This window comes from Miscanthus floridulus, chromosome 8, assembly GCF_019320115.1.
Source record: "Miscanthus floridulus cultivar M001 chromosome 8, ASM1932011v1, whole genome shotgun sequence".
Classification (NCBI taxonomy): Eukaryota; Viridiplantae; Streptophyta; class Magnoliopsida; order Poales; family Poaceae; genus Miscanthus; species Miscanthus floridulus.
This window is the reverse complement of record NC_089587.1, coordinates 34,825,874-34,836,213: the sequence shown is the minus strand read 5'-3', so window position 1 is coordinate 34,836,213 and position 10,340 is coordinate 34,825,874. Positions and strand designations below refer to the sequence as shown.

The 10,340-nt window shown below is 49.3% G+C and overlaps 2 pseudogenes; both read left to right on the top strand.

Moving 5' to 3' along the window:
• The first annotated feature begins 1,006 nt into the window (after positions 1 to 1,006).
• On the top strand, positions 1,007 to 6,420 carry LOC136471579 (protein ENHANCED DISEASE RESISTANCE 4-like; annotated as a pseudogene).
• A 1,217-nt stretch (positions 6,421 to 7,637) lies between these two features.
• LOC136468852 (high mobility group B protein 6-like) lies at positions 7,638 to 10,095 on the top strand (annotated as a pseudogene).
• Positions 10,096 to 10,340: the final 245 nt, after the last annotated feature.

The following is a 10,340-nucleotide window of genomic DNA, read 5'->3' as shown; positions in this document are numbered from 1 at the left end:
AATTAAAAATATCTCCACCCTATTAGTTTGCATGTTTGGATGGTATTTTTTTAGTGGCTAGTAATTGTTAGTATAAGTAATCCAAACAGGCGAGCTAAGCATAACTCGTGTTAAACTGTAATGTTTTTCATACCAATGCAATTACCTGAGTAGGCGTATGAACATACATATTTCAGTATTGCCCCTACTAGTCATCTCCAAAATACAGAGGTGGTCAACAATGAGCAAATAGACGACTCGGTAAGGAAGCAAGTGGTAGAGATGGATCTCTAATCGAGGAACGTGTTGGTGTGGGCTGCTAGGCTATCAACTATGTGGGTTGCTTAGTGTGTGGGAGACGTGGGCCGCGTGGTGTGCGGGCTGGCTGTGCTCCTGCTACTGCTCGACTAAGTTGTGGAAGGTTAAGCTTGCCCGATACTCCTTAGGTGTACCTAGGTCTCAAGTGAATAAATCATTCGAAGTTCTAAGGTTGCGTTCTAATACAATAACCTATAGGGATAGAAATAGATTGAGTCGACCATTTAGTACTTGATCCGATCCATAAAATTAATGGCAAAGGGGCATAGGGAACTTGGATCGATTTGATCGTCACATAACAACCGAGCTCAAGACTATCAAAATATGATCAATAATAAAGTAGAAAAGATTAAAATATGACATTAACCTGATTTAAATTCAAGTTTTAGCCAATAGCATAGTACTAGAGAAATTCCCCAAAGAAAAACCACCGGGGTCCAAAATCCAACTTTGCAGTGCCGGGTTGGATGATGCCAGGAGAGTGGGGTTTCCCGTTTCCAGCAACAGGAATGCAAGATGCTACTGTATCGTCAACATTTTACGCAAGCTGGCAGTGGCAGCCGGAGAGGGGGCTGCTTCTGCTTGCGTAGTTGCGTCTGAGCAGAGCCTGGCCTGATGTACTCTACCGTGTGGTTGAGCAGAGCCGCGCTGCAGCTTTCCTTAAACAAACATTTTTACCGTACCCCGCTCTTTATTCTGCCCCCAACGCCCCTCCTCCTCCTCCTCTGCCCTCCTGGTCTGTGCTGTGACCTCCATCGCCTTGCCTCACGCGGTCACACCCTCACCTCACCACCTCGGCGCCCAACAGGAGCCAGCCAGGAGGGACAGAGAGCGAGAGGAAAGACAGCAGCCAAAGTTGGAGGAGACCCAAGGCAGACGGCACCCAGGCGGCCAGGCAGTCGCAAAGCAAAGGAAAGGAGGGAGCTTTGCTGGGCCGAGTGGCTCACCGCCTGAGCCGGGCATTTGGGCGTCCCACCTCCACCCCGCGCGGGAGCGAAAGAGAAAGAGAGAGAGAGAGAAGGGAGAAAAAGCGCCGCCTCATTACGGTCGCCCGCCTGCTCGGCCTCTTCTTCTCCCTCCCCTTCCTGTCTCTGCGTCGCGTTGCGGTTGTGCGCACCTGGTCGTTCTCGGTTTCCTCTCCAGCCGTCCTCTCGGTCTCGGCACCCTTTTTCTTCCCGGCCGCTCTTGGCATCTTGCTCTCCGGCCTCTTCCCTGCTGCGCTCGCCCTTCTTGCGCATTGCTCCTCTGTTCGTTCCCCGCCGGGCCGCTCCTCAGCGCGGCCGCTTCGCGTCCCCTTGATTCCACTTTCCACCCACCGCCTTGTATGCGTCCGGCGCGGCGGCGGCGGTTGGTGCTGTGACTGTGACTGGTTCGCGGCGGGGCGAGGGATTCCGTCAGGCCTCAGGAGCCACCGGCATTGTGCATGGCGGGTGAGGAGGACAGCTCCGGCTCCGCGGCGCAGCGCCCGGCGCCGCCGCTACCGCAGCAGATACGGGTGGTGCGCTGCCCCAAGTGCGACAAGCTCCTGCCGGAGCTGCCCAATTACTCCGTCTACGTCTGCGGCGGTTGCGGCGCCACGCTCCAAGGTTGGTGCTCACCTTTTTCGTCTGCAATCACTCCCTTCCCTACTACTTCTCTCCTGTTCTTATTGGGGCATCCTTGTCTTTGTAGTGGTACCTTTTTCTTCTGAGCTCAACCCATTCCACCTGCATTTTTGTTGCATTAGATCAGCAAGCTGATTTCGCGCTAATCATCAATTCATCTGCCACAATGTGAGATTCTTGTTGACAAACACATGATTAATTTTTGAAATGGGCTCGTGGGGACTGGGGACTGCTGCTGCGTTGCTGCTGGGTTGGGCGGTTTCCTGGGACGCGGATATGACCAGCTCGTTTCGTCCTCTTCTGAGTTCCGAAAGATTCCATTTTTCTCTCGCATGTTTCCTTACGCAATCTTGTTAGTGTCTCTTTTCTTTTGCTCCCCATTCTTGTCGAATGCTCGTTTCCTTCTTTTAGCCCTCATCTTGTTGTATTCGCAACTTCCTCCGGATTTGGCGTCCATCCTGCCACACTTGGTACGATGGCGTATTGGCATTTACTACACACTAAAAAACTGCTGCTGTCTTTGGTGAACCCAACTCTTTTTTTGCAGTAATTTTGCGACAAACCTTGTTTCTTAACAGCCTGCCGTCAAAATTTCAGTACCCAAATAACTGGAGTTCGTAGGAATTTCTCCTCCACCCATCCCGCCTCCCTATTGTTTTTTATCAAAATTACAAAAGTTATCTTGTGGGACATTCCGCTTGGTACAAGTTTCTGTTGATTATTTTTTAATGTCTTGAACAAGAAGGGCACCTTGTTTAGAATTCGGTGGATCGTATCACTTTTATTACTCAGAGCATGGACCATTTCTGGGGAGTATCTCGGCTTTTGTGGTTCCCAAACTGAAAAAGCTTAAACCCACTGAATTTTCTTGACCTTCACTGTGATTGTCATTTCTACATATTTCTTTGGACACAGAAAATGGCTGTGGCTGGCAACAGGGATGGTCTAATTTCTTGTTTCAAAAAATCTCCAGTCATTTTAAAATATGAAAAATGATTGGAACCAACTATTTAAACGTGTTCACGTGCAATTCTGTATTCCCTCTTCATTTTTTTTTGTTAACATTCGCCACTGTTTGGTGTTGCACAAATGTGACCTTAGGATTCAGTGTTGATGGACAATGTTTGTTATGGAGGTGGTTGTAAGTTTGTGCAAATTCTTGGATCCTCGATTACTCGTTCTTTGCTTTCAAGACGTGTTCTTTAGTTTCAAAAAAAAAAAAAAAGACGTGTTCTTTGTAAATGTTCCGTTATTTCCAATGATTAGCTGAATGTTTCTGTTATGTCCATTCTCACGGTCACTTTTTTTTTTCCCATTAACCATTTACAGCAAAGAAGAACTCGGGATCTGATGCTTCTTCAGATACTGAGCATGTGAAGTACCTTGAAGTACTTGAGAGTTTACCAGATAAGAAAGGAGCAGCATCTGAAGCTAGTTGTGCTGTTCGAGAAGCAGACACCAATACAAGTCGAAGCTAGGTCAGAAGAGAGATTTGTACCCTAACAGAATGGTGGCCGCTGCACATAGCCAATCTGGATTCAGTTTCGACTAATAACCAAACTACTTGTGCACCCAGCTGCAGCCATGAAGCTTGAACCTGCACTTCAGAGATGACAGCAGGGAAGTTCGAGAGGCAAAATACCGCCGCATTCGTCATGAAGAGAAAGGAGAAGCAAAGTGGCCAGCAAGGGTTAAGAGACAGATCACCAAGGCCTGTGGTTAACAGCATCCCTTCTAATGCTTATCCAGTGTAGAAGGGCCATCTGAGTGTCATATGAAACCGGGATTCATATTTGCTAACGGTGAGAAGGGCCATCTGAGTGACAGGAATTCAGATGGTCCTAGCACCAGAGTCAGTGGCCTTGAGAAAGACCGTAGTGAGCTTCTGCGGATGCTTGATGAGTTGCGGGACCAGGTACAGAGATCCTGCGAGATTGCTGACAAGTCAAGTGTGAATGCTTCGGCAAATAGAATGGTGGATTCCTGCAAGCTCCTACAATCCTCATGAGCGTCTGAGTCGATTGCGGTATGGTTCACCTCAGTTGCAACGGAATGGTTCTCAGCGCTCACCTTCTTTGAATGGGCAAGTGCCTGTTGTTCCTCCTGCTTATCCTTCAGTATCCTGTACAGCAAGATCTCCATGGATACGGAGAATCGGTTGCACACATGGGAGCTCCTAGCTACCCAGCCGCTCCATATCCATGGAGAAACTTTGATAATTATTTCCATGGACAGTATGATCCTGACCCTCTGATCTCTTATCACCATGATGGCTTCTACCATCAGCCTGCTTGCTCTTGTTTACATTGTTACCATCGTGAATTCTTACCTGTGCATGGGGCTCCACTTGGGTTTCAACCATCGCAGGGCACCGTATCTTATGAACAATCCTAGCTTGTACCCTGTAGAAGGCCCAGTTGTGTTTGGTGCACAGAACTACAATTCGAGAGGTATGAATGGTATGATGCAACGCAATCACATGAGGGCCACCCTGAGTAAAAAACCTGCACAGACTTGTGAACCAATTGTCAATGGCGCCCCTTTTACCATATGCTACAATTGCTATGAAGTACTGCAGCTTCCCAAGAATTCTCTCTTGTTGGGAAAAGATGAGTGTAAGCTACGTTGTGGGTCATGCTCACATGCAATCGTGGTCAGACTTGATGGAAGCAGGCTTGATGTTTCAGCACCTACACCAGTTTCACACTTATCACCTGGAAGTAAAAATTGTTCCAACAATGGCCAAGGAAGCAATGGACAAAATGTTGATGAGAGACTTCTTCCATCTTATAGTTTTTCTGTAGGCAGTCATTGCTCTCAAGAAAAAGATTTACCATCGAATTCAAGTGAAGCAGACAAAATGCAATGCATATCATCTTCTGTGAGCATTTCTGAGGATGAAAATAGCCCAACTAGATCTAACTCACAGAAGAACTCCTCTGGTTCTAGAGACCTTCCTCCTGATGCTGAAGTGGTTATCCGTGTTCCAAGTTTACCTCTTCGTGATCATTTTGGATATTCTCCATCAGAGAGGGTGGTTGATGGGTCAGGCAAAGGAAGCAGAAGTACCCGGTCTGAACATGAAAAGGGTGTGTTAACTGAAAGTTTTAAGCCAAACAAAGTGAGAGATGTACCTGTAGCAAGCGTGCTAGCACCCGTTGGATGACGAGTATGATGATCCTGAGTACAGTCAAGATCCAGGTGATGGGGCACAATATGTTGACCACCCGAGGGCCACAAAATCGGGCGATTCCTTTTTCTCCAGCCTGATAAAGAAGAGTTTTAAAATTAGCGGTGGAATGGGCAATGGCAGAGCAAAGGTTTTCATCAATGGCTATCCCATTTCTGACCGTGCTGTCAGGAAGGCGGAGAAGATTGCTGGACCAATCTATCCGGGTGAATACTGGTACTGATTTGCGCCTTCTGTATGCATTTGATTTTTGAGTTTCCTGTTAACATTGTAGTTCTGCTCTAGGGTTCTGCAGTGATCTTTAGCTGGAATGTTACTTGACATTTTATTCTTGTATCCTCTAGGTATGACTACCGTGCTGGATTCTGGGGTGTTATGGGACAGCCCTGCCTTGGCATGATACCCGTAAGAGAGCTTATACTTGAACTTTTGTGTTATCGCACCCTAGTCATATCTTGATCAAAGCTTTTAACCTGGTGTCCTTGTTGCAGCCATATATTGCAGAATTTAACTATCCTATGCCTAAGAACTGTGCTGGTGGAAATACTGGTGTGCTCATCAACGGCCGAGAACTTCACCAGAAGGACTTGGATTTACTTGTGGGTCGAGGGCTTCCCGATTCTCCTGATAGATCATACAGAGTTGAGATTTCTGGTAAAGTATCCGACGAAGTATCTGGTGAAGAGCTTTATTGCCTTGGCAAACTTGCACCAACGTAAGTACCTTAAAGAAGCTTCAGATTCTTCAATTTTTGTTTGCTTTGGAGGTCCCTTCTTGTGTAAGCGAGCACTGTTCAATTATCTCGCAAAGCTGCATCACTGCATGTGCTATTTGCTCATACCCAGTCGATTACTCTTTTGACTTAATCGACACCTGTTTCATAGATCATCTAGTTGGAGTAACAAAATAAGCAAGTACAGGGGTTCTTGACCTCTATTTGAGCTATAAAAATTCATAAACATGATGCTCAGTCTAGGTCTGAGTATATTTGATCAATTCATATTTTATAATTGCTATTGGAAAACAGGGTGGAGAAGATGAATCGCGGGTTTGGGATGCGAGTCCCAAGGATCATTCAGTGAAATTGGTTCACACCGAGAAGCAGAGACTCTGAAATTTGTGTGCCGCCATGCCTTTGTGGTGTAGATTGCTAATGTAACCCTCTGCCTGGAATCGTTGCATCTGTCGTAGAGGTGGTTTTGATCGAGCGTGTCATGGTGTGACCATGTAATTTTGTCTGTGGATTGTTGAAGCTTCTCAATGCAAGTTTTCTATTGTGTATGTAGTCTATGAACTCCCTTATCATCTAAAAAAAATGTAGTCTATGAACTTTACTGCTCCTGTTAGTGTCTGTGAACTTGGGCTTGGGCCAATTCTAGTGCGAGCTGCTAAATGTGCTTTTAGTTCTGCGTTAATGGCCCAAGCATGGATACGTCCTTTTTCTTGGGCCCAAGCCCAGTTGGTTGTACAGCAGGCCGCAGCTGCAAGGTTGCAAGGCCATTGCGTGCAGGCCAGCCCCAGGCACTTACTTCCACGGCCTGTTTTATTTAGGGTGCCGTTGGTCCACGCGGTTGGACGAATTGGTAAATTCAGTTGGGTTATTACAGTAGGGCTGGAATTGTACATGTTTCCATGAAATGATGGAATTGGATAACAACCCTCAGGTGGGCCAAATTCTTATTTGATGCATGTGTGTTGGTACTGTTACCGACACAACGTCTTCCTCGTGAATCCCCTTGTTTAGGGAGGGCGGTGGGCGTGTGGGGCGGGGTGGGTGGGAGTCGTACAGAGTGGCGCAGCGGCGTCCTCGTTGTGAGTAGCGGTAGAGGTGGGGGCAGACGGCCTAGGGTTTGAGATTGGGGAAATCACCAACATCCTTCGACTCTAGAGGGATGGTTGGGGTGGCGAGCAGCTCGACACTGGTGGCGGTTGCAAGGGCCCTGCTCATTTCGCTGAAATTTGGCTGCTGCTGATACTGATTTGTTATGAGAGAAAAATATTGTTCTTTTGCTGAAAAGCAGTGTTGAAGTAGTGTTGAAAAACATGGTGAAGCAGTGATCGGGTGAGGTGCGGCCGAACGGGCGGCAGAGGACATCCCGTTGGGCGTAGTCGGCGGCAGGGGCGAGAGTCGCGACAAGGTGTCCAATTAGGATCAGTGAAGGGCGAGGAAGGTTGGGTGAGGGTTGGTGGCGGGGTGGTGACCGATGAGGTCGCCGGCGGACCTGGGCGGTGCCTGAGGTGGCGGAGGGAGGAGATAGATGGGTGCGGACAGTGGAGGAAGAAAACTATGCGCCAACCTTCGTGACGCACACACCGATGAGATTCGCCATATGGGAATGGGATCCCTCGCTGGGGCATCCTCCCGAAAGTCTCGACAACCCCGTGCACCAAACGCCGGCAAGATCCAATCATCCCCATCCATTTCAGATTTCCAGTGAACCAGACGATGGGCTCTGCCCATTCACATCGCACACCGCAACGTTAGGGAATTCAAAACAGGAAATATACAGGATCAAATACGGAATGCAATCACTGGTAGGCATGCCATGCACCTTGCTGGCAGCTTCCCTCCGCCTCTGGCCCCACATGCCAGCGACCCAGTCGGCAGCCGTTGCACGCGCCCCCACGCGCCGACGTCACGCGTCGTTCAAATTTCAAAAATTCCGACCGTTAGATGCTCCCCGCTCCCCTTCTGCTCCTATATAAACAAGTCAAACAAATCGGAGACCAGGCCACCGACCACACACCACCCTCCGCCTCGTCGACGCCGCCAACTCGGTCTCCCTCTCCCTCAGTCCCTCTCCGGCTCCAAAGCCCATCCATGGCCACCGCCTGCCGCAGGGAGCAAGAGGGGCGGCGCCCGGGGCCGCAAGGCGCTCGTGGCCGTGCTCGACAACGAGGCCAACATCTCCGCCGGGAAGGCCGCCCAGGCCGCCGACGTCTCGGCCTCCTCCGCGCAGAAGAAGGCGAAGCGGGCGCCGGCAAGGAGCGGCAAGGCCAAGGCCGCCGCCGCGGCGCCGGCGGTCGTCGACGACGTCGCCGAGCTGCAGGGGATGCTGGAGCGGCTGCGGCTGGAGAAGGAGAAGGCGGAGGAGATGGTGAGGGAGCGGGACGAGGTCATCCGGAAGAAGGAGGAGGAGATCGAGACCAGGGACAAGGAGCAGGGGCGCCTCCAGGCCGAGCTCAGGAAGGTGCAGCGCGCCAAGGAGTTCAAGCCCACCGTGGTACGTTCAGATTCAGATCTCTCCGCTTCGGTTCAGGACCTCATCGGGGTTCTCTGCGTTCCAATTCGTCCGATCGATTGATGGTCTGATATGGTTTCTTGTGCAGAAGCTTCCCCCCCTCGTCAAGTCGTTGCTGGAGAAAGACCAGGACGCAGACGACAAGGGCAAGAAGAAGAAGGGGAAGGGCAAGACCGGCCCCGAGAGGAAGAAGCCGTGCCCGGCGTACGTGCTCTGGCTCAAGGACCAGTGGACCGAGGTGAGATTAATAACAGCCCCAAATCTTCCTTGTGATTTTCCCACCAGGCGTTTGACGAATCGTGTTGCCATAGCCGTTTCCAGATCAAGGAGGAGAACCCCGAGGCCGACTTCAAGGAGGTGTCCAGCACGCTGGGCGCCAAGTGGAAGGCGCTAAGCGCCGAGGAGAAGCAGCCCTACGAGGAGCGGTACCGGCAGGAGAAGGAGGCCTACCTGCAGGTGGTCGGGCCAGGAGAAGCGCGAGGCCGAGGCGATGAAGCTTCTCGAGGAGCAGCAGATGCAGTGGGACCGCCAAGGAGCTGCTGGATCAGTACCTCAAGTTCCAGGCAGGAGGCCGAGGAGGGTGACTGCAACAAGGGGAAGAGGAAGAACAGCAAGAAGGACAAGGACCCCTCTAAGCCCAAGCAGCCCATGTCGGCCTACTTGTGTTCTCGCAGGAGAGGCGCGCCGCGCTGGTCGCGGAGAAGAAGAACGTACCTGAGGTGATGGGTTTGCTCAGTTATAACATCTCTATCGTGTCGATGCGTGCTCATTTGTGCTGATGTGACATTATGTATGTTCTTGTAGATTGGCAAGATCACACCGGGGAAGAGTGGAAGAACATGACAGAAACTCAGAAGGCTCCCTATGAGAAGGTTGCGAGGAAGCAGAAGGAAGAGTACCACAAGCAGATGGAGGTGTACAAGCAGAAGAAGATTGAGGTGTGAAAACTGTACAGAATGTGTTTCTACTATTTATCTTTTTGGGGGTACTGAAAGATAATTGTCTAATGTGGAGCTTGTGATTTGTATCAGGAAGCTGCGAACCTTGAGAAGGAAGAGGAGGAGCATAAGAAAATCATGAAGCAAGAGGCTCTCCAGCTCCTCAAGAAGAAGGAAAAGGCAGATAATATCATCAAGGTATCTTGAAGATCCACTTGCCTGTCTACAGAACAAATTTTCGAAGAAAAAACAATTGCATACAAGCCATGCTGATTTTAACCACTGATTTTTGAACAGAAAACCAAAGAAAAGCGCCAGAAGAAGAAGCAGGAGAACGCTGATCCCAACCGGCCCAAGAGGCCAGCCTCTTCCTTCCTTCTTTTCAGGTTTAGCACAAATTCCATTTGTGGTACCGATTGCTGTAACATGATATCGTTGTGGACTGAATCACCTTAATTTCTGTAATTTTCAGCAAGGAAGCGAGGAAACAGCTGCTCCAGGAACGCCCGGGCATCAATAACTCAACCCTGAACGCGCTCATCTCGGTGAAGTGGAAGGAGCTGAGCGGTGAGGAAAGGCAGGCCTGGAATGCAAAGGCCGCGCCTGCCATGGCTGCATACAAGAAGGAGATGGAGGAGTACACGAAGGCTCAAAGCTCATCTGATTGACAGAATAACTAATTCCTGCGAGCGAACTTTGATTATAAGGATTCTCATCTCTGAATCCTGGTTTGGTAGATGACTTTGTGTGATCGTTAGCTTTTCGTCACCTTAGTTGCATAGTTGCAATCGGTTTAATAAACTTCAGCATTTGTTAGTAATAAACTTCACCTTAGTTGCATAGTTGCAATATGGTTGACACAAATTGAGTAATCTCGGCAAGTTTCGTAAGAGTTGTTTCAGTTCTGAAATTTGGCTCACAATTTACCAAGCTCAACTGATGACTAACATGAGTGAGACTCTTTTATATCAATAATATTTTTAGCTGAAATGAACCCCCAGTTTCTGGTGGCTCAGTTCAGTTAACCTATGGGGTGGTGTTCAACGGAAACCAGCTAATGCGGGCATCA